We start from the raw sequence: 24,308 nt of genomic DNA, 5'->3' as shown, positions 1-24,308 counted from the left end.
ACGGCGATTCTTCAAGCACTGTCGATCACATGCGGAGGTGCATTGGAGATCTCCCGAAATCGCGCTTATCAAGCCTTCGAACTGTTCATAAACGTTCCCTAGGTGTACCTTCGCAAGCTAATAAAAACGATTTCTGTTCCGGAACGTTATCCATTATTCATAGTACCAAAAAATACCAGATTCCTAAACAAAAGTCTTCAAGTAGACACTAAGAGCATTTCCTAAACAGAGTTCTCATTGTTTATGTTTCAGCAACACTACTAATTTTCACATCAGCGGGTATCGCATTCGGCGTAACGTCATAATACACTTAGCCACCTGACAAGCAGGGGCGTCACTGCGTGGAGATTCATTTAACGGGCCAAGCACTTCAAACCTGTTCCGTGGCGAAGTTGAGGCGTGCATCGTTGCTTGCATGGCAATGGGCCGCGCACAAAGGGCTACACACTCTTAACGTGCGCGTGAAGCGGTGCAAATTCGTTGTGGTCATCGGCTTACTTTCAGCCCCCGGGGCTTTCGAAGACCACACGCAGCCACCAAGGTGACTCATCCACGCAGAGCAGCACCATTAGCAACAGTGCAAACGCGCAGAACAGCACGGAGAGGCAGAGGGCGCGCAGGTCCGAAATCACTCTGGCTATCAGCCATGGAGACAGAGCGGCCATGGCCACGACCAGGTGCGCGGCGCCGCTGCACCCCTCGAACATGGCCAGCGCCATGACGAGGTCTAGCGGGATGAGCGAGCCCGTGACCAGCATGCGCGCAGTGACGGAGCTGATAAAGGACGATGTGAACACGGCCGCAATGGCCGCCAAAATCGCCACGACGACGCTGATGACAATGACGGGCCTGCGTTGCCCGCGATGTCATGACGTTAGACACAACAGAAAATAACTGATATCCCAAAGCTAAATCAAAATTATTTAGGAAGGATATATTTGAACGTATTACAGCGCAACCAAACACAAGCTGCAGTAAACATGAGGACCACTGTAAAAAGCATAGTAAAAAAAACATTGCTGAAGATTTACTTCCGATGGGCTTTCCCCACTTAAAAGCGGTTGAGAGATGTCGCGGCCCACACACCTACTGTAGACGCAAGAAATTCTCAACATATTTTGAGAGCTGCTCCGATGACTCTTACCAGCGCAATCGGTCAGCCTTCTGTCCTACGATCGGCATGGCCACCAGGCCTCCGAGGTTATTGTACATGACAGCGACGAATAAAAGCCAGCGGCGCTCACACTGTGTTCCACTCGCTGGTAAGCGTCTTCATCCCTGGCGAGAGGTCGTTGTCCCAGCTGCTGCACGGCAGATCTTTCCGCGGGGTCATAACTACCGTAGCAGCAGATCCTGAAAGGCCGCAGGCGCGGCCGTTCTCTCTGTTGACATCACGAAACCTACGCTGTAGATGCTGCACTTCCTGTTGCGGCCGTCATTGCGCAGCGGGATGAATTTCCTCTTCACTCTGCCTCGCTAACGTTCACTGCTTCCTCGTACTTCCGGCTCCAGTGACGCACGGCCGGTGGGGGTGGTGGCGAAAACATTTAATTCCTGCAATAGAGTTTGGGAGCCACCGAGTGGCCCCGCTACATGACCGGCGTCCCTAGTCCGGGACATCGCATGACAATGCTCTGTCTCTCGCCCGTTTCACCAGAGCCCTTTGGGACTCAAGCGAGGAGCAGTTGAGGAGGGCAGTCTCCCATGCCTCTCTGGAAGGGGTAGGGGAAGGGGGAGGTGGGGATTTTGAGTACATGCCCACACCATGTGGAAGATTTCACAGGTCTCCCCACAGTGCGGGCATCGCCCATCCGTGTTAGGATCGTAATGCTTTAAGATTGCAGGACAGAGCAGAGTACCTGTCTGCAGGCGCCTTAAAGTTCGCTCCTCCGTCTAACTCAGCCCCTTGGCAGGGGCCGGGAAAAGGCGGTGGTTGTCGCTATAATGCGTTATTATTTCCCTGAATCGCAGCAGCGGCTGGTTAGTCTCCGAGCCAGAAGAGCTGGGATGAGGAGCCCGGTAAATAAGCGCTCGGGCAGCCGCGTCAGCGGCCTCATTACCTCGTACGCCCTGATGGCCAGGAGCCCAAATTATTCTTTTCGGTGTTGGATCAGTCCATCTTAGGATGCAAGCAGCTAAGGGGGAGATCTCCCCAGCCAAGTAATGATCACATGCTTTTCGGGAGTCTGTAATGATGATTCTCGAATTGGCGGGGGCGGCAGCAAGCGCTATCGCTACTTCCTCGGCTCGCATTGAATTCGGGGCTCGAAAAGAGAGTCCATCGACGTGCATTTCCTGGTGAACAACAGCGGCCGTGTAAAATCCCGTGGGCGACGGCCCTGCTACGTCTACATAATATACACCGTGTTGGGAGCCGTGTTGTCTCTCAAGAACCCGAGCCCGCGCTTGTCGTCTGTTTTCGTGCATGTCGGTGTCCATGTTACGGGGGAGCGGGGAGACCCAGAGCATATGGCGCCACAGAACCGGGATACGCTCCGTCTCCTCTGGAGTGCAGTCGTGTTGGATGTGTAAGCGGTTTAGCAGGTGGCGCCCAGGGCCGTCTGCATGAGCCGCGTGTATTGGTTCACGAGGTGGGCCTCCCGCAGCTCCTGGTAGGAGTTTAGCACCCCCATTGCATTTAGTTTAGCATTAGAGGTAACCACCGGGAGATCCAGAGCTCGCTTAGTTGCCTTGCGGATGATGGCGTCTATTCGCGCCTCGTCTTGCTTAGTAGTGCGGAGATATGGCACGGCGTAGAGGATCCGGCTAGTCACGAAGGCATAGACGAGCCGAAGCGCGTCCCTGCCCCGCAGACCGCCCCGCTTGTTGGAAACGCGGCGGATCATACGCCCTACCTGTTCGCCTACTCTCTTGAGTTTCACAATGGTGGAGTCCGGTCTGAGTCTGTGGTGAATGAAAAGGCCCAGAATACGGAGCTCCTCCACCTCTCTAATAGGACCTCCTGACAGAGAGATGTGAATTGCTGTCCTATCCTTTGGGTTCGCTCTGACATTCAGAAGCTCAGATTTCGCTGGAGCACATTGGAGCCCACAGTCCATAGCATACGCATCGACTATGGAAGCGGCCTGCTGAAGGCGGGCCTCCATGTCCCCAAGGCTCCCCTCAGTGGTCCAAATTGTAATGTCATCTGCATATAACGCGTTTTGAATGCCTTCCACCCGGGCCAGTTGGCTTGGGAGGCGCATCATAGCTATGTAGAACAGGAGCGGTGATAACACCGCTCCCTGAGGGGTACCCCGTGTTCCCATCATGTAAGGGCCGTATTCCTCGCCCTCAATCCGAAGGAAGGCCTGGCGATTAGTCAAGAAATCTCTTACATACGCGTAGGCCCTAGCCCCACAATCAGTAGAACTCAAGTTGGCCAGGATGCTTCCGTGTTTACCATTGTCGAAAGCCCCTTTCAGGTCAAGGGCGAGGATGGCTTTGTCATTGTGTTGCATAGTTGTGGGTCATATTACATCCCTGTGCAGCTGGAGAAGGACATTCTGTGCAGACATGTGGGGGCGAAACCCGAACAGGGTGACTGCAAAGACGCCCTTACTCTCCAGGTATGGAGAGAGGCGATCCCGAACCATCGTCTCCATAAGCTTGCCCGCACATGAGGTCAGTGATATGGGCCTCAGGTTGTCCGTAATCACAGCCTTACCTGTTTTAGGGATAAACTTCACAAGTGACGTTTTCCACTCGGGAGGGAGTGGACACCCGTCCCAGATCTTGTTGATGTATTCTAATAAATGGAGGTAGGCTGGGTCCGGTAGGTTCGCCAACAGGTTCACTGTTATGTGATCCCGTCCCGGAGCAGTACCCCGGCGCATTTTTGCTAAGGCCGCCTTAAGGTCGTGCAACTCAAAAGGGGCATCAAGTGTTTCATTAGGCCTGCCAGAGTACAGGTACTCAGGCCTAGGCGGGTCCTCCGTACGACAGAGATATCTGCCGCACAGAGTGTCCGCAAGTTGCGCCGTCGTACCTTGATACCCTTGCAGAGCCCGCCAGAGCTGGTTTTGCGTCTCCCCTCTCGTTTGGGAGGGGTCGATTAGACTGCGAAAGAGACGCCACGTCCCATTCGAGCTCATCTGATGAGCTGCGGCGTCGTAGCGTGCTATCCAATTTGAATCTGAGAGTTCGGCAGCATACGCTGCAGCCTGCTCTCTGAGTTTGGCTATGCGGTCGCGTAATTTGCGATTAGTTTTCTGCTTTTTCCACCGTTTAGTTGAGCTCCGGCGCACCTCCCACAAATGCAGGAGGTGGGTGTCCACTGCGGGGATCTCTTCGGTGGTTTGTAGTGTTGTGACGTGTTGTTTCTGAATGTTGTATATGTGGTTAGCCCACTCCGCGTAGCCGCCGGAAAATAGTACGGGAGGGATAGTGTGATTTCGGAATTTGTGCCAATCGGTCAGCTTGGCCTGACCCCATTTTTTGCGCGCTGCCTTCGCCATGAGTGTAATCCGGAGAAGGAGGTGATCGCTGCCTAGAGAATCTCCCAAGTTCTCCCAAGCAGCCGCTCTAGCATTTTGAACGAGAGAAAGGTCGGGACACGTGTCGCGGGTTACCGAATTCCCCACTCGGGTGGGATACGCCGGGTCCGTGAGCAACGTGAGGCTGAGGGTGGAGATGAGCTCCGCCAGCTTACGTCCTCTTGCCTGTTCGAAGTGGTAGCCCCAATGAAGGCTGGGAGCATTAAAGTCTCCAACGATCACTAGACGCTCTTTGGCTGCCATTTTTATCGCGCGAAGGAAGATTTCATTAAAAGTTATGCCCGGCTTATGCGGAGGGCAGTTTATGTTGAGGATATGTATTGACGGGTCGCGGCGTCTGAGAGGCAGTACCCGGACCATTGTATATTCTTGCTCGGTACTCAAGTCTAAGTCGACCTGAACCACGGTGTAAGCTTTATTCACCAAGATGCACGTAGAGGCGCCCCCCTGAAAGGTGCTGTGGCCTGATAATTTAGCGTCTATGCCGGGCTCCTGCAGGGCAATGAGTGCCGGCATGTCTCCTAGGGACTGCAGGTAGAGCTGGAGGTGTGACCGTTTTTTCCAAGCTCTGAAATCCCTGCAGTTCCATTGGATGATCTGGAATTTTTCAAGGTTTTTATCATTCCTACTAGATCTGCTAGCCATTTTGTTCTATTTATTTACGGGCGAGCGGACTAGCTCTGGCCGGGAGCCAGCGCAACCCTAGCGAGTGGCCGCACCGAGCCACCAGCTGCAGAGCCTGAACCATGTTCCTCCGCTGCCTGGCGGGAGGCTGTCTTACGTTTGAGGTGAGGGGATTCGCAGCTAGTGGCGTTCTTAATTTGGGTGCTGACCCAGGGCTGCACGGCTTTAAGGACCGAGTCAGTGACCTGGGCCATAAGGTCGGGAAGTGCTTGCGTTAAAGCTGCCTTGAACATGTCCTGGAAGGACTCGCGGACTGCTGACATGACTTGATTCGGGAGGGCCGCCACTTGCTCCTCCAGTTGCTTGGTTTGGCGCTGCAGTGCCTCTAGGCCGGCTACGCGACCAGCAGATCCAACTACCGTGTCCCCGCACTGCCGCGAGACGCAAGTGAGGCAAGATGTTACGGATTATCCGTCATCCTCGTCATCTGGCTCAGCTTCTTGCATTGGTTCGGATGACCCGGCCTGTTTGGCCTCTAATTCTTGAATTTTGCGCGCTAGAATTTGGTTATGGCGCCTGAGCTCCTCTACCTGCTGCTGTAGGGCGGTTTCGGTAGGGGAGGAACGGGTAGGGGGCCCGGAGACTGCCCTACTCCAACTGCTCACCTGTGGTTGGACGGGTGCCAAGGGCGGGAAGTCCCTGGCGTTGAGGACCGGGGGCACCGCCTGGGTCGCGGCCTTGACAGTTTCGATGTGCCGGGTTTGGCCTTGGTTTCCTGATCGGCTGGCGCTTTCTTGGCCTTGGGCGGAGGAGCCTGCTTGGGCCCCGTCTTTGTCGTCGGTTTGGATCCGAATGGGGAGGTCGGTTTGATGGCTCTCCGGAACCGCCCGGCACAGCCAGGAGCTCCGGTAGGGTGGCCGCCTCCGCAGATGAAGCAGCTCGGAACACAGTCATGTTCTGCCGGGCCGTCAGGAGTGGCATCGGGAACCTGGACTCCGCAGCCGTTGCAGCGGCCCGGCTGCGGTCGCGGGCACGCATCGGCCCGATGGCCCACTGTGCCACAGCGGTGGCATGCTGGCACTGTTTTCTTGTACAAGCGAACAGGGAGCCGTTCATAGCTGTACAACACCGTCCGTGGCACCTTGGTCCCCGCGAACGTGATCACCGCAACCGGGGTTCCACCTAGCTTGCGCACAGACACCACATTTTGTTCCGCACTGAGTTTTCGTTTAACGCTTTCAGACGTTTCGTCTTGCGAAACAGTCATGACGCCTCGACAGAACGCACCGGAGAGTTTAGGGTGTCCCCGGAACGGTAGCTCGCGTTCCCCTACCGGCAGCACAATATCCCGGAGTAGCTTCTGCGCGGCGTCGACAGATTTCAGTGCACATACAAGGACGTTTTGGTCCCAAACGGGCCACACCTCAAGTCCAGCATTTGCGTCGTCCCCGAGGATGCTGCGGACTGCAGCGCTGGCTCGTCCAGGACGAAAAGTTGCCTTGAGGTCACCGTCTTTTCTTGGTTTCAGCACCACGACGATGTCATCTTTTTCAATGCGCGGCGTGTTCTGCGGCCGCCACTGGAGTTGCTTGGAGCTCTTCGAGGCTGCGTTCAGCGCACTCCCGCCCTGCGTATGCGCAGAGCTAGCCGGCACCTGTTGCTGGATGGCACCAGCACCAGCGTCCAGCGATGCCGCCGCCGCGTTCTTCTTTCCGCGCCAGACGCGGACCATATCTTGGAGGTAATCGTCCTCGGTTGGTAGAGGATCCTCGCCTTGAGTCGTATCCTCGGATTGGTGGATATCCATTGTTAAGATCTTCCAGGACTGCGGGTCGTATCCGGTGACTTGATTTGGAGCCGGCAGAGCCGAGGGATCCCCTACCGGGGCCATCGCAGCCCCCGGCGCCGTTAGACTTAGCACCACCGCGGCGTTACGAAAGCTTCAAATGACCGAAAAGTGGTCAAAAATTGGCCCCACCTTAACAACCGTGGTGTAGACGGGTGCCGCTGAGGTTCCTGGAGACGATGATACCAGGCTTGCAGGGGGAAAAGTTGGTGTATCGCAATTGATTGCGATCTGTCACGGAGCCGACGCGGTATGCGACCGCTCCCGTCACCGACCGTCCGTCCTTCTCCGCACGGCCGGCGCAAGCAGTGGCATCGCCAGGCAGTGGAACGTGAGCACGGCCAGAAAATGCAAGGCACAAGCCAGCAGCCCTACCCTGAAGGCACTGGGCACGATGTTGGCTTCGGCTGTGGATGGTTCGTGGCCATTTGCGATGCTCGCAGCTCTACGGTGCACAGGGCGTGATTTCAGACTTCCGTTGCCAAAGGCTAGGGCGCTTGGCATGGTCAGCGCTTCAGGGTCGGGTGAAGGCGTCGACGAGGGATCGCCACCTAAGCAAGCGTTGGCCAGGCAACGGGGAGTCATGGGCGCCTTGAGCCCATAAAAACACAGCAAACTCTTTAAAACTGTAGGCAAAAAGCTACGCGTTTATAATTACAAAAATTTGTGCCAAGTTCAAGGCTGTAAATTTCACAAGGTTGCTTTAGCAGTAAACGCAGGAAGTCATCATTCCAAGAGCTGCGTATGGGAAACTCACTTTCGGTAACGCCGCCCTGGTTGGCCATGCAGCGTGGATTGCTCGACACCTAGCTGTGACGGAGCCTCGAAGACTGGTCGCCACTGATGGGCTGTCCACGTCAAGCTGCGTGGCCGGCTCGGTCTTCATGTCGTTCAGATTGTGACCCGTGGAGCACAGGTTGTTGTTGTCCTTGTTGCCTCTGAAGCAAGGGCACAATGGGTCAATTGGTCATTGTCCAGAGTTTGGTGCAGATCCAAACAGGAGAAACAGACTTACCAAAAACGGATCATAGGCGAGGGTCGCTGACTTGGTTGGTTGGCCTCAAATAAAGATGGCACATACCCACTAAGGGGGAGTGGCCAAGACACAGGTAGTATGGCTGACTTCTTTTTGTTCTTTACCTCAGTAAATAGGCACAAATGTCGAGCTCTTCTGCCTCCACCTTGTGCGAAACGCGCGTCGGCGCTCACGAGCATGTCGTTGTTGTTATTGTGGTTACCCTCATACAATGGCACATGAGAAATTCAACCTATTTTCATCGCCCTCTACAAGTCCGTTGTGATTAGTGATTTTGATTTATTGCTTTTATACTGAAACGCACTAGCCGTAATTAACGGTAGACCGATGTTTTGCAGCAGAAGGGACATAAGCACTTTGTGATGTTAGTCACGACAGGAAAAATAGAATAGAGAATAACTTAACATTCAATGTTGCCTACTTGGCAGTTATGCTAGAAAAGTTTTCAATTAATCAAGTAACGGAAGTGTTACGGGTTTTTTCAATCTCACATAATTGTGTCGAAGGAAATAATCGCCATCTTCATAGCTGAGTTCAGCTCTCTTGAAGACAGGCGCTTTTGTCAGTTTGAAATTGCCCCTCTTCTATTCCAGCCACGAGCATCCTACTGCTGGCAGTGCCTCTGCCAAACAACCCCAACGAAGAATCTCTAAATATCTGGGTGTACTTGTCACTGTCCTGAAGGTTTTTGTTTTATTCTCACTTGATGAAAGCTCCACCGCGTGTTCAATACGCGCGTCACACTAGTGAAGCCTTGTGCAAGTGGTACCATTCCCATCAGCCGAGCTGTTCCCTACAAGCAAAATGGTCCTTATGAAAAGGAAGGGGGGGGGGAATATTTCAGCAGCAACTGAGGGAGTGTGTCGGATTGCTGGGCTCCAAAACTATCATTCGAACTTTTTTGACAACCACCGGGAAGGTATCTATTACCTACTTGTTCATTACAGTGCCTCCTTGTGCTGCTTAGTTCATGCGCTTTATGGTCTCCATCAACCTTGTGGTCTCCAGGTCGTTCCGGCATAATCAGTTTTGCATTGTAACCGAATGCATATGGCTAAACGCTTCAAGCAAAGAGGCGCTCGCAGTGCGAAGCACAGAGAACTCCAGTACTCCATTCGTGTGTCCCGAGTAAATCTTTCATTTCCTTATGTTTCTAAATATAATTTTCGCGTCCTTAAAGATGCCACCTAGGCTTTGCTTCTACTTTGATTTATTATTAATTTTTCTTGTAACCGTGCCACGTGCCATTTGTTATAGGTCCCTTCGCGTCCAGATTATTTTCTTTGAGAGTTTGCTATAATTACAAGTTATCACACAGAAAGCAAAGCGCAGTAACTACAGAGGACGAGGTGAGAACAGGACAAGCGCCACGCCCTAAATAGTTACAGCGCTATGCTTTCTGTGTGACGATGAACCAACACCCCAAACATATTCCAATCTGTGTTAGACGGCAAGTGCGGTTCTATTACACAGATTCAAACTAATGCCACAGTAAAGTAGATACGGGGCCACCCGACAAAGCATTTTCCAAATGTCTGCTGAGCCGCCGCGGTGGCTCCGTGGTTATGGTGCCCGGCTGCTGACTCGAAAGACGCGGCTTATACACTATATTAGATAATGTGCGATTTGGCAAAAAACAGCTCTCGCACACAGACAGCAGGCAAGCCAGGGCCGATGTGCAGTATTCATGCGATTGCCTTAACACAACACTGAAGCCCAGGCTACCCTGGGGGTGCACGCTTCCGCCGGTATGTACCTTCGATAATATGAGTGATATCTTTGCAGGGTATTCGGCATATTCGATCACGTATGCAGCAAAGCGCACATCCGCTCAGCTAACTCCTGACGTTCCGCATACCGAGACGAATTTTTTTTCAGCCTGCAATATCCCTCACCTCGTCACTCGAGCGTCTCTTCTCGCACATTTGAACAAAAGTGGCGACAGCCATCGCAATAATCGAAGATCAAACTACAGAAAGAAATCTGTGCAGCAAATCTGTCAAAATCTTTAGTTTTCAAGCATGCATAAGAAGTGCTTGTCAGAAACAGTCCGCGCTCATCGAAGCAAGCCGGCTTGAAAATGCAAGTGACAGAAAACAGCTGACAGAAAAATACTGCAAAGTCCTGCTCCATAACCGCATTCCAAGCCCAGAAGTATGCAATGGCGTTCGGGTCCTGCACTCACGATATGCGACAGAGGAACCTACGCTGCGTGCCTCACAGCAGCCGGTAACATCTCTAGCATTTTCCAAGGGAACACCTTCGGAAGCACTCACAGCACAAACTATGTATGATTGAAAAAAGTCCGCATCGTGGAGTTCGGGACGTCAGGGTACATCATTCGGCGAACAGCTGCACACTTGAGACTGCGGTGGCCCGTGGCATATGCTTGTACCGGTGCACGCTTCATAATCATCATCATCATCATCATCAGCCTTACTACACCCACTGCAGGGCAAAGGCCTCTCCCATGTCTCTTCAATTAACCCTACCCTTTGCCAGCTGCATCCACCCTTTGCCTGCAAACTTCTTAATCTCATCCGCCCACCTAACTTTCTGCCGCCCCCTGCTATGCTTACTTTCTCTTGGAATCCACTCCGTTACCCTTAAGGACCAGCGGTTATCTTGCCTTCGCATTACATGCCCTGCCCAAGCCCATTTCTTTCTATTGATTTCGATTAGGATGTCATTAACCTGTGTTTGTTCCCTCACCCACTCTGCCCTTTCCGATCTCTTAACATTACACCTATCATTTTTCTTTCCATGGCTCGCTGCGTTGTCCTTAACTTAAGCTGAACTCTTTTCGTTAGCCTCCACGTTTCTGCCCCGTAGGTGAGTACCGGTAAGATTATGCTGTTGTACACTTTTCTCTTGAAGGAAATTGGTAAACTGCCACTCATGATCTGCGAGAATTTGCCATATGCGCTCCACCCCATTCTTATCCTTCTAGTTATCTCCCTCTCATGATCCGGATCAGCTGTCACTACCTGCCCTAAGTAGACGTATTCCGTCACTATTTCTAGGCTCTCGCTGCCAGTTGTAAACTGTTTTTTCCTTGCTAGGCTGTTGAACATTACCTTGGTTTTCTGCATGTTAATTTTTAGACCCATCGATCTGCTCTGCCTGTCTAACTCATTGATCATGATTTGCAGTTCACCTCCTGAGTGACTCAGCAAGGCAATGTCATCAGCAAATCGCAGATTATTTAGGTATTCTCCATTTACTCTTATTCCCAACTGTTCCCAATTCAGGCCTCGAAATACCTCCTGTAAACATGCGGTGAACAGCATTGGCGAGATCGTGTCTCCTTGCCTGACGCCCTTCCTTATTGGAATTTTATTGCTGACTTTATGGAGGACTATAGTAGCTGTGCGGTTGCTATATATATCTTCCAGTATTTGGACATAAGGCTCTTCTACCCACTCATTACGCAATGCCTGTATGACTGCTGAGGTTTCCACTGAGTTGAATGCTTTCTCGCAATCAATGAAAGCTATATATAGAGATTGGTTATATTCTGCGCATTTCTCTATCACGTGATTGATAGTGTGAATATGATCTATTGTGGAATATCCTTTACGAAAGCCTGCCTGATCATTTGGTTGATTAAAGTCTAACGTTGCCCTGACTCTATTAGCGATTACATTAGCGATTACATGTACCTGTGCTTCCTGCTGACATTGAAGTCATTCACCGCGTGCCGATCATGAACTCTGACAAGACAAACATAATCGCTCAGTTCGCCCGTAGGCAACTGCGAGACAGCCTTCTGGAAAAGTGTCGGCGTCTGAGTCTAAACTGCTCTGACCTCGGTTTCGAAACAGAAGAGCTAGTATTCGTGAATGAACATCTTTGCCCAGAATTGAAACGGTTCCTGGGCCTCGCAACGGCGCGCAAACGTGAAGCACATTGGAAGTATGTGTGGGTGCGTAATGGCAAAATTTACGCTCGAGAAAGTGACCAACTTCCGTCAATCAGGATTACCAGCTCAGCTGACGTAGATAAGATTGTAAGTTCCTCCTGAAGCTTTCTTTTCTTTGTCTTGTGTACCAAAGTCGCCAGCGACGCGACCTACAACAGAGTGAATTGTAAAACGCACCTAGCTGTTTTACTCCTGACCTTTTATCTGACACCAACTTCGACTCTTGATAAGCATTGTCAGTGCTGTGCCCGTTCTTCCCATTTTCAATTGTACGTGTATACTTGCGACCACTCGTTTTACGTTATCAAGCCAAGCAAACAATGTGCATTTTTTGATACATGCATTGACACTGGAGCCTTTGTTCTTTGCACCGAAATAAGCGCTGTAGTACTTTTTTTCTTCTCAGTACATCTTGCTTTCCAACGTTGCCACACGCTGTCCCGAGATTACCATAAGTGGGCTCATAAGATGCCTGAACTCCAGTCATGTATCAATGTATTTACATCATTGCTTAAAGAATTGCAATGATTAAGCAACAAGATTTCGTCTACCCCGGAGTTGGTAAGCACATCAGTTTTTTTCACTGCAACATGCAGTCAGCGAAGAATAAGCACGACGAACTGATAGCCTTTCTATCAGCTTTATCTTTTAGGTTCCACGTGTGGCGATGCTGATTGAAAATTCCCATTCAGCAAACATATCTCCAGCTTTTAGTATTTCGTGTGTAAACTATGAAGCCTTGTCGGTGCACTGTGGAAATAGTTTGTTCGTTGTTCTTTATCGTCCTCCAAATGGCAACGAAGGCCGCTTCTTCCAATTTATGGAAAAACTTTTAAGTTATGCGAATGAAAACAAACTGGCACTTGTTATAGGAGGTGATCTGAACATCAATATACTACAGCAAGGAAGCCCATCTAGTGAATTATTATTGTTACTGGAATCAAATAACTTCAGAAATGTCATTACCGAACCGACACGTATTACAACAGACTCTGAGAGCCTCATTGACATGTTCATAACTCAATGCTACGTAGATACAGAGTGTGGTGTTATAGAGATTTCTCTTAGCGACCATTTACCGATATACATGTTCTGGAAAACAAACTGCACCAAAAAAACACTGGCCGCTTCAGACACTTTCTTTATACAAGATATAACCCCAAATACTCTTGACAAATTTAAGTACGAGCTTTCTATGGCAGACTGTGCACCGGTATACAATTGCAACTGCGTAAATGACGCTTACAGGAAGTTTATGTCAATTTTCACTGACATATATTCAAAGTCTTTTCCACTGAAAAGAATAAAAAAGTGCAAAAAGATACGTAAGCCATGGATTACGCGAGAGTGCCTTGAAATGATACGCAAGAAAACCCACATGTACGCCAAATTTATCAAATCTAGAAAAAAAGAAGACCTGGTTCAGTTTAAAAAATTTAGAAATACTCTCACGAACGTTCTCCGAAATGCCAAGCGTGCGTATTTCAACAATCTGTTCGCAAGAGCTCACATTGCTCATGCTGACGAATTGTGGAGCACGTTAAACCTGCTCTTAAATCGAAGTAAATCCAGCAAACCAATTCTAGAAATACAGTGCGACGGCAATACTCTCACAGGAAAGCCTCTAGCAGATGCCTTTAATTCCTATTTCGTTATCCTAGCAGATAGCAAACATAATATGTCCTACCTTCCGTACTTATGCGCCTCCAACAAAGACAGCGTTTTCTTCTCTCCAACGACATATAGTGAAATTTGCGCAGCGTTTCTCGGATTAAAAAACAGTAAAGCTAGAGACATTGACGGTCTCAAAATAAAACCAGTGAAGTTCGTTTTAGAACACATTTTGTCGGTTCTTGCCCACATTTTTAACCTGTCCATGACATCCGGCATATTTCCAGAAGACATGAAGCGTGCAAAGGTCGTAGTGATATACAAATCAGGTGATAAGAACAACTTTTCAAATTATAGGCCAATTTCGGTCCTCCCTGCCTTTTCCAAAGGACTAGAAAAAATTATTTGCACTAGAATGAATTCCTTTTGCGAAAAACACAGTTTAATATCCCCATACCAGTTTGGTTTTCGAAAAGGAATGTCGACCGAACTTGCTTTATTAACACAAAAGGAAATCATAATAAAATCTTTAGAAGCAAAGGAGCTAATTATTGGTATTTTTGTAGACTTCTCAAAAGCCTTTGACTCTTTGAATCACGAAACACTTTTAGCGAAACTAGAACACTATGGTTTTTGGGGAGTATCAATAAATCTCCTGAAATCTTATCTCACAAACAGGCAACAATCCGTCGTAATAAATGAGGACTATTCTACTCCGAAATTCCTGAAAGCCGGTGTTCCACAAGGTAGTGTCTTAGGACCTTTGTTATTCAATTTATATATAAATGATACTGTAAACATCACAGACCATGCTTCCTTCATTATCTATGCAGACGACACGAGCGTATTTATAAAGACTGACAGCCTTGACGATCTTCATGATGCAGCCAATGCCACCCTTGAGGCGTTACACCATTGAAGACAAGCAAACTCACTGCATATTAACACTAAAAAGACTAAGGCAATCCTTTTTACTGTGGCCCAAAAACGCATAAGTTGCAGATTTGACCTCTATATTGGGTCAGACAAGATTGCACTTGTAACAGAGACTAAGGTGCTCAGTGTCATATTTAATGAACATTTGGTATGGAACTCGCATGTGAACTATGTCCTTGCTAATTTGGCGAAAGTAGTTGGAGTACTGTGTAACTGCCGTCATGTCTTACCTGCAAGGCTTAAACTTCAGGTATATAATTGCCTTTTTTCATCCCAAATAGACTACTGCTCTTTAGTTTGGAGTACAACATCAAAGGTAAATATTATTAGAATCCACATATTACAGAAAAAAGCTCTCCGGCAAGTTGCGGAAGTTTCTTGGGACGCACCATCAATGCCTCTTTTTCAAGCGTACAACGTTTTACCGTTCACTACCTTGTACAGCTACCGACTGATAACGCGATATAAGACATGCCTGAAATTCAATAATAAAGCATATCTATCACTGCTTAATCTGAAACGGCCTCCTGACGTGCAATATTCTTTTCGGAACCAGGAATCATGGTTGGTTCCGTTTTCTAGGACGAGTCAGGGGTGGAACAGCATTGAAAATCGTATAAGCAGGCTTCTAAATGAGTTAATCTCAAAAAATGTAAATGTATACAGCATGAAACCGGCCGAACTTAAGACGTATCTGTTGAATTTTTAATAAATGTGTCTGCAACTGATCACTCCTCAAGGTCAAAACAACTAAATCTTTGTAGTAGTTCTTTTGTGTACCTAATTTCGTTTTGATTGTGGTAATTATGTCATGTTATTTAAGTCCTTAGTGATGCTTTTTGTTGCACTGTACGCCAGCAATTTGTAAGGGCGCAGGGGCCCTGTCAAGCTGTCTTCTGACAAGCTTTTTTGTCCCTGCGCCCTGCATTTCTTTGTATGAAGTGCAAATAAACCTTTGATTTGATTGGATTGAATAGTAAGCTGATCGGCCTGTAATTTTTCAAGTCCTTGGCGTCTCCCTTCTTATGAATTAAGATAATGTTTGCATTCTTCCAAGCTTCTGGCACAGTCGAGTTCATAAGGCATTGCATATACAGGGTGGCTAGTTTTTCAAGTACGATGTCCCCTCCATCCTTCAAAAGATCTGCTGTTACCTGATCTTACCCAGCTGCTTTTCCCCTTTTCATTGCTTCAAAGGCTTTCTTTACTTCATCTTTCGATACTGGCGGGATGACGCATTGTCGTGCACTGCTGTCTTTCTCATTAACGCTCTGATTACTTGGCTACTGTACAGGTCTGTGTAGAACTCTTCGGCTACGTTAACTATCTTATTCTTATTGTTAATGACATTGCCCTGCTTGTCTCCTAATGCATACATCTGGTTTTTGCCTATGCCTAGTTTCCTCTTCACTGTTTTTAGGCTACCTCTGTTCTTTATAGCATGCTCGATTCTCTCCATATTAAACTTCCTTATGTCGGCTACCGTGCACTTATGTATTAACTTTCATATCTCCGTTAGTTCTATTCTATCGGTAGGGTTAGATGCCCTCATGTTTTGGTGCTTCTTAATCAGATTTTTCGTCACCTGAAATAGCTTCCCGGTATCCTTTCGAACTGTCCTACGGCCTACTTCTACTGCGCACTTCGTTATTATTGATGTCAGATTATCGTGCATTGAATGAACATCAAGATCATCTTCCTCAGTTAAAGCCGAATATCGGTTTTGCAGCGCTACCCTAAACTCCTGTGCTTTCCCTCTTACGGCTAACTCGTTAATGGTCTTCCTCTTCACTAGCTTCTTCCGTTCCCTCTTCAAGTCTAAGCTAATTCTAGATCTTACCATTCTGTGGTCGCTACAACGCACCTTTCCGAGGACGGCCACATCCTGAATGATACCAGGTTTAGCGCATAGTATGAAGTCGATTTCATTTTTAATCTCACCATTGGGGCTCTTCCAGGTCCATTTCCTGTTTTCTCGTTTGCGGAAGAAGGTATTCATGATCCAAAAATTATTTCTATCCGCGAATTCGACTAATAACTCTCCCCTGCTATTTCTAGAGCTTATCCCATAGTCACCTACCGCGTGGTCATCAGCATGCTTCTTGCCCACCTTCGCATTGAAGTCGCCCATCAGTACAGTGTACTGCGATTTTACTTTATTCATTGCCGATTCTACGTCCAAATAGAAACTTTCAACGGTCTGGTCATCATGGCTGGATGTGGGTGCGTAGGCCTGCACCACTTTCAGCTTGTACCTCCTATTCAGCCTAATTACTATAGCTGCTACCCTCTCGTTAATACTGTAGAACTCCTCTACGTTGCCAGCTATATCCTTATTAATGAGGAATCCCACACCTAGTTCTCGTCTATCCTCTAACCCGCGATAGCACAGTATGTGTCCGTCCTTTAGTACTGTATACGCCTCACCTGTCCTCCTAACTTCGCTAAGCCCTATCACATCTCATTTAATTCCCGCTAGTTCTTCAAACAGCACTGCTAGGCTAGCCTCACTAGCTAAAGTTCTAGCGTTAAACGTTGCCAGGTTCAGATTCCAATGGCAGCCTGTCCGGACGCTTAGTGCACGCTTAGTCGGTCAGTATGGAGGGCCCTCGGGCTGGGGCAACCGTCGTAGTCTGGCAAAAGGGAGAAGGTGTAAGCCGGTGAGCATGTTGCATGTGTATGCAACTTACACGACGGATGGCGCAGCACTACGACGTCATCTGAGTGGATTGCTCTCGAGAAATCAGTTTGGCTCAGTGCTTTCAGCTCTAGAGGCCTACCGATGCTGGAACTTGCCTTCCGTACTACTACTACGATAGGCGTTTAATAATGCCACTTGCGGTTGCTTGAAGTTTAAAATTCTATAAGCGCTGTCGAAAGTAAATGCAAGGCAATATTAGAGAAGAAATTTAATATCATAACCGTCATTTCATGCAACCTTGAATAGGCACATACAGCCTAATTGTGGTTGCGGGAATTACACAGTGCCCTAATAAACATCAATAATTACACTGTGGATTCAAAGAAACAAAATTGCGTCGACACAGCGGCCGTCCATTCGAATGTTCAACTACCCGATTAACACCTGATTATTTACTGATGACTGCGTATTCTGTTTACCTATCAATACCCGCAACGATACCTTCACATTACAACCTGAGCTAACTACACTGCATGCATCATTGTGGAACAAATGGCTCACGCCTGTTATCGTTAGTTTAACGTCATTATTTACATTCTACTGAAGGGAAATATTTCCCTCGTCCAATCTTATGTATCTCAATGTCAGATCGTGGCAGTGAACTCTCATAAATATTTTCGTGTCACCATTTCTATTTTCTTTGTTGCTCACCCGACATTTCGAATATTAATAATGTCGCCAATCACGTGCTTTGTTTTTTACGATGTAACCTGCGACTAGGACTTCCCAGAGTGGTATTTCTGACTTTTTTAACGCTGGTTCGTAACAAAGAGGAAACCCATGAGCAGTTAGGACCCTGACCTCTAAGATCTGTCTCTCGCTCTTGAATCCACTCAGAATGATTCCGGAAGATTCATTCATTCTGCACTTTTATTCGAGCGTGACCAAACTCAAGCCAGAACATAATCTTCCATCCCTCGTCTGATGCCATAAAATAGCCAGACTGTTTTTTTCATAAACTTCGTTACACGTCTCTTAAAAATTGCGTTATCATACCTAATGTAACCTGTTACTGATATACCTGTTCTTTCATATATAAAAGTAAGAGTTGTAAGTCAGCGCTGTGCCTGTGTTCTTCCTTTCTGTAGCACCTTGTTTTCGCGAAGTTTCGTTGCAATATCTGTTCGCCGCGTTGCTGACCACCTTATTCATGATAAAGCAGCTTTCCCACCATATGAACATACCGCGCAACATCTTGACGCTTTCTCTCCCCAGGCAACCAAAGACTGCAATCGCCTTCCTGCCAACGCAGCTCATCTTACTGATATAGGACACTTCAAGGCATTGATTGAAAAATCACGCTGTAACGACCCACCCCTCATGTAATACCCCAAAAGAGGAAATTGAGGTATCAGTCAATAAATAACTTCACTTTTTCAAGGCAGGTGTACACACACTGGACTCAGACGGATGATTAACAAACGTATGTTTTGAAGTTTGAAGTTTATTTCTATTTCAGTAAGAAATGAGGGACCCGAGACAAAAAGTGAACGTTAATTCACTTGACGGCGCTCGGGCCCCATTACATGGCAAAACAGCGAGGTGTCGGTAGAAACATTTGGTGCACTTACAATTTAGGCAGTACATCCCGGTACATTTACAGACATTGTAGCTCTTTGTACGCATCGTTCAAACTTTTTTTTAAATTTAGAGGCACAATATGAATGATAAACATGATTAGCGAATAACAGCAATTGTACATAGCAACAAACCCACAAAAAAATCGAAAATACAGGAGGGACACACTGCAGGAAACCAGAAAAATTACATTTGCGAGAGAAAGAATGAATGTTTTGTTTTCTTATTAACATTTTCAATATTAACTTTATTTTGGCGAAAATAGTTTAGCAGATTGGGCAGAGTATGTGCAAGCACTTGCTGGCCAAACGTCGTTCGTACGAAAGGTACAGTCCTGTTATGAGCAGAACGCGAAGGATATGTTCGTGTAAGTGTTGTTAAATTCGCAATCGAAAGTATTGTACACTCAGAGGTAGTTACGTGCTGTTTGTAGCGAACTGCTATGTTATACAAGTAGAGATAGTGTACTGAAATCACTTTTAAATTCATAAAAAGCCGCGCAGTGTGAGTGTGGTAGTCTTTTCTAGCTATATGGCGAATAGTCTTTTTTTGTACTGAATATATTCGATTTAAATTTGTTTGTGTAGTTGTACCCCACACAAGGAAACCGCAGTTTAGTTGAGACAACCATAACTAGTTATAGATATGTAGCTTAATTTTCGGCGATAGGAAGAAATGGAGTTTTGATAAAATACCCAATGTTTTTGACAGGCGTGAAATTATTTCATTTATGTTCCTATCCCAGGACATATTTTTCTTGAAATAAACATCAAGTGTTTTCATTTCATCAACAACTTCAATAGTAGCGTGGTCAAAAATTAGATTGTTATTTCAGGGCATGATAGACATCGGAGGCTGCCTTGTGGAAAAAAGCATGGATTTTGTTTTGGTTATATTTATCTCCAGTGAATTAAATTTGCTCCAAGCGCTTAAATTGTCTAATGATTGATTTATGCTAATTGCAAGCTGGCTGTGATCATTGTTTCGAAATAAAATGTGTCATCCGCGTCTATTATTTATTCTGGCTTTGTACTAATGTTTACAATGTATTTGACATAACAGAATGGGCATGATCCTGCCTCATGCTGTCAGGCTTGAACACTGTTGTAGCGATGACACCAATAATTATAGTATTTTTACATAATTTAGCATTTACATTCCGTAAAACAAGCTGAAGCGACGTTCGATGGCAACCTTTCGTGTTATCAGTGCTTCCCACCACATGACTGCAAAAACCGCGCTGTGGCAGCGCTTTTGTTCGTTTTGGTTCACGCTCTCTTCAATCCGGCATTAGATGAAAAGCGACGACACCTTCGCATCGACAATAAATTGCTCTTATTTGTTGCTACTGTAAGGCGTCTCAGTAAGAGACTCCCCATCAAGTTTCAACCTTTACCATTTCGCGTGAGGGCGCCTATTGACAGAAAACTTATGGTGACAACAAGGACCCTTTGCACCAATCCCGACATCAGCAGTGCTCTGTCAGGTGAAGCCCCCTCGGAGGGTAGCAGAGGACGGAACTTGAAATATAGTGTCTCTTAATTTTGCTCGAGACAGTACACAGCCGCTACGCGCGCAATGAAACTGCCGCATTACAATATGGTAAAGAGAACTCTATCATTTCTGGCACCGAATTTTGCAGGCGTACAATCGCTATCGCACTCGCAAATTGAGGTCTCGAACTTCAGAGTACGAAAAACAGGTGTATTTATTGAATGAAAAAATCTCAGCATACGTTTCCTACGGCATTCCTGGCGAAATCATTGGTGAACCAGGCATCTTGGACACTAAGCTATTGCCCCCCCCCCCCCAAAAAAAAACACGCGCCTTAAGAAATGAATTGTGAGTCTGCTAGAATTTTTTTTTCTATTCCACGTAGAGGAAGCAAACGCCTGCGAGACTGCAAACGCCTCCGTTCCGGCACCAACATTCCACTTCTCATAGCAATTAGGTGCTTATCTAACGCAGCTAATGAAGGTTTTCATAACTCTGCCACGGTTTTTAAGACATGTGCCGAAGCCGGCTTTCATACTAGCTTCAACAGGGAACCGTTAGACCAGTGCTAAAGCCAACCAGAATATGCCAATGATTCCAATATTGTTTAAAGCTGCTCGTGATATTTCCATAACAGAGCATAGTGCTCTCGAGCAATAACGCGTAAAAAACGGTGCACCGATGTGTATTCTGTTAGTGCTATTCTCGCGCCTATGATATGGTTTTTTTTTATAACCGCACCGTAACTGATAGCCCTTGCGGGCAGTACACCCTGCGTACGGAATTTTCCTTTGAACCCGATGATTGCACAGCAATGAAATCCTAAAGGCAGTGTACAATCAGGACTGCTCTACATTTACTTTGTATACCAGCTCTCGATGGGTTTTTGTATGCTATCATCTGCCTGTGCTTTGAGGATACTTCGAAAGGAGCGATGCTTCTAAATGTGTCACGCTCGTGGCATCTTAAAAGTCACGACGACTCGGTACATACCAGGTGTTTGAATACCGTATGTTAAAACTCGGATTAGCTCTACGCCTGAATGAATGACACTCACATCAACGTCAACAAACATTTCATCCGCGTCAGTGTTGCTAGGTCGCCAGACCACCCTCTCGAGGTCGCACGAGGTCTCCGCTAGTGGCGTGTCCTTGGTCTCTGGCAGAAGGGTGACAAGAGTCAGCGATGTCACCGTCAGCAGCACCGAGCAAAGCTCGAGCAGAGGCTGCTGCAGGCGTATCTCGAGCAAGGGCGTCGCTGCAGCGCATACACCGCCGGCGAAATAGACGGTGCCCAGACCCGTAGCTCTCATTGCGGTCGGGTAGAGCTCGAGGCTGTACGTGCACACCACTGCAAGGTTGGCCAGGACTGAATCGAAAAGCAGTCCCCTGAAACAACACCCCCAATCAGAGCATATTCGGTCTCGGAAGTACACCACGCATCACACTACATACCGGGCTCCTTGATCCCTGATGTGCAAACGTGAGTAAATTTGTTTCTCTTGGTGTGGAGAAGAGGCACCTTAGATCTTTGTTCAGAAAGTGACGGCAGCGAGTGCTTATTGGACAATGATGCAATCAAGTTTCCTAATGAGAAGCTCGGGCCGAAGCCCCAATGGTTTTCTCACCTTAGAAACGCAAGAGCATGATAATGACTCGGAACACCCAAAACTCTATTAGAGTGAAAGACGATGTGTGTGGACTACTTTTCTATTCCTTGCTTTTACAAAGGATGATTTTTCTTAGCTGGGCGCCGTTGCTCTTCGGGTAACATGAAAATATACATTTAACACCTTACAGAATAGCTGTACTGATTTTCTCACATTTCTATTGGTGCAGCGCATTAGTTCTAAAGCTGTGGAGAAATCATTTCATTCACATATTTTCACATATCACGTATCTTGACGTATTGATGTATCTGAGCATCCTTTCGCATGTCAGTTTACGTGTAATTAGTCAACGCACACCTTGCACTTCCTGGCATACGCTAATTAAGGCTGCGACCTGGGCGAGTTGGTATTGATTCAGATTTATTGTTTAACAATAGTTCATTAGTGTAAGCTGTTCACCTTAGCAGTAGCTGCACAGACACTGTGGCCGTGTAGGTGACCAGTGCCTCCACAGTGGCCACAAGTAATACACAGCACAGCACGAGCAGCAGAGCGTCCCGCCTAGTCAATACGCGCAGGAGTTCATCTGCACTGACGAAGCAGAACACGATATTTTATCGGCCACTCACACAGAGAGACAAATACGCGATTGCTTATCATAAAATTTTCCGATTCAATTCTCCGAGCAGACCATTATTTTTAGGCCATAAGATTGACTTTCATTTCTCCCTGTTTGGGATTCGACGTCAAGTCATAACATGCTTACCCAGCTGGACATAGCATGCCCAGCACTGCACATGGACTTTCATCAAGCGTTGCAACCAATTCAAAACATGTTCCGTAGTGAAATCAAGTTATCTGTCGCTGCTTCCATGGCACTCGGTCGGTCCGCACAGAGTTTTACACACCTTCAACCTGTGCGTCAAGCGGTGCAAAGCTGTAGTGGCCATCCCCTTGCTTTCAGCGCCGGGGCAAACAGGTCTCTACACTTATAAATCTGCTGGGACATCAAGTAATTCTGATCACATATTGATAGTTGCATCTATAACTCTTACCAGCGACCCAGCCGACCGGTCGGCCATATATCCTACGAGCGGCATCACCACCACACCTCCGATGTTGTTGTATATGACTGCGAGAAAAAGAAGCCTCGCACACCAGGTTCCACTCGCTGGTAAAAGTCTTCACCCCTGGCGAAAGGTCGTAATCCCAGCTGCTGCACGGCACCTCTTGCCGCAGGGTCGTCACAGCCGTTGCTCTCTGTTGTCGCCACATAACCCTCGCTATACACGGTGCACCTGCTGTAGCGGCCGTCGTTGCCCAGCGGGATGAATGTCCTCTTCCACTGTGCCTCGCTCACGTTCCCCACTTCCACGGACTTGCGGCACCAGTCGCCCACCGACGGTGCAAGCAGCGGCATCGCCATCCAGTGGAATGTGAGCATGGCCAGAGAAAGCAAGGCACAAGCCAGCAGCCCTATCCTGTACAAGGCACGGGGCACGATGTTCGTTTTGGCTGTCGATGGTTCGTGGGTAATAGCGATGATGGTAGCTCTAAGCCGTGTAGAGCGTGACTTCATAATTGTAGTGCCAGCGGCAAGGGCGCCCGGTATAGCCAGCACTGCAGGGTCGGGCGAAGGCGTTGACGAGGGGTCGGCACCGAATGTAACGTTGGTCAAGGCACCGCGACTTTGACTCCGCTTTTGTGCGGGACTCGAGTAGACGTGCTCGCCGGAGCTTCTGTCTCCTGCTGAGGACACCGTCATGGCTTCGGACACCAGTGGCGTAGGCGCGGCAGTCTCGACTGCCTCCGCAGTGCTCGTCTTCGGTGCATCGCAGACACAGCCGCCCCTTTCGTTATCATGGACCGAGCGCACTGCTGGGCTTTTCGGGCTCTGAGGGGTGATCACATATGCTGACGTGCTCTCGAGGGTAGGAGGGAGCGGCATGACGTTGGACCAGGAGACAGAGGGGGCTTCCTGAGATGGACTTTCTTCAGGTCTTCTCGACTGTGTTGGGTCCCGTGCAAGTGTAGCGGGATCAGTGATGATCGAGCACGCCAAGTTTTCAGAGTCCGAAGATCTACGCCAGCGCCGCTTTTTGACCTTTGGAGCCTTCTCTCTCTTCTTTCTGAGTGTAAACAGCAATAACGACATTTTTCAAGATGCGCGGCAGTAAAGACGGGCTTCAAGCTGAAAAGCCCACTAAATATTGCGAGAAAGATATAGAATCATATTTCTCCACACTGTTCCTCGCGGCTGTAGGAATTCACGTGGCCATTAGGGCAAGGCGCCGCATTGCCTTGCCCTATACAACATGTCTGTGCCGGGAAAGCAACGTGCCTGTTTCGAGTTAGTAGATTACGTATAGCGTCTGCGCCGTATATGTAACTCCATACCACAGCAACTAAAGAATATAAATATTTACTAGAAGCAAGCGTTTCTAGCGGTGTAGTG

General features: G+C 47.9%; 2 pseudogenes; both read right to left on the bottom strand.

Annotated features, from left to right (window-relative positions):
• Positions 1-1,650: 1,650 nt before the first annotated feature.
• On the bottom strand, positions 1,651-3,107 carry LOC144129748 (uncharacterized; annotated as a pseudogene).
• A 2,063-nt stretch (positions 3,108-5,170) lies between these two features.
• LOC144129747 (uncharacterized) lies at positions 5,171-7,011 on the bottom strand (annotated as a pseudogene).
• Positions 7,012-24,308: the final 17,297 nt, after the last annotated feature.

This window comes from Amblyomma americanum, chromosome 4 (genome assembly GCF_052857255.1).
Source record: "Amblyomma americanum isolate KBUSLIRL-KWMA chromosome 4, ASM5285725v1, whole genome shotgun sequence".
NCBI classification, from domain to species: Eukaryota; Metazoa; Arthropoda; class Arachnida; order Ixodida; family Ixodidae; genus Amblyomma; species Amblyomma americanum.
The sequence above is the reverse complement of the archived record's forward strand: the minus strand, read 5'-3'. Positions and strand labels throughout refer to the sequence as shown.